This window comes from Gekko japonicus, unplaced genomic scaffold, assembly GCF_001447785.1.
Source record: "Gekko japonicus isolate JY-2015 unplaced genomic scaffold, Gekko_japonicus_V1.1 scaffold4163, whole genome shotgun sequence".
Classification (NCBI taxonomy): domain Eukaryota; kingdom Metazoa; phylum Chordata; class Lepidosauria; order Squamata; family Gekkonidae; genus Gekko; species Gekko japonicus.
In genome coordinates, this window is record NW_015171625.1 from 2551 (window position 1) to 3276 (window position 726).

A 726-nucleotide genomic window follows, 5' to 3' on the forward strand; every position below is an offset into this window, starting at 1 on the left:
AATCATTTGGAATGCACGGAACTTCCTTTTTCCGATGTATCGGTTCAGCCCTCTCAAGTCCAGAATGGGCCTCTTGGACCCATGGTGTGTGACTGCACAGATGATCACTCGAAGATCATCAGTTACAGGTAAACAACCTGTTTTTCTATATCAAGGCCAGATACAATAGGTAGCCTTCGTGGATGACAGACAGGAAGACAGACGATGCAGCATCTTTTCTTGTTTAGGTAGTGTGACATCCCACCCACATACGTACACGCAAATGGGCATTTGAACAAATTATTCCGCTCTGCTTAGTGACCTGCTATTTCCAGTTACCCTTGAGTGACACTGACGGGGTTGAACGCCACAGCTGGAGGCTTGTGACTGGTCTCCATGGCAGCAGTTGGGGATGGAACATCACCTCTTTCAAGGCAGCTGTGGTTTCCTGTTGAGAGAAAGAAGCCAATATTCTAGTCTCCAGCTGGTTTTGGCCTCTTAAGACAGCCTACTGCGGAAGTTCCATTGTGCTCTGCCACGGTTTGTAGAGACGGTTTCCAGCCATTGCCTTTCCCAGCCTCTACCCCCAGATATCTAGGGATCTCCCAACCCAGAATTAGTAACCCTAACTGGGAGCCAGCTACAAAATCTTTGAGGGATGGGTTTTGCCCCCCCCCCCGGGTCTCTACCTGCGGATGTGGGGGGGGGGGCTTAGAGCAAACAGGAAGGGTAGGATAAAGAAGATGA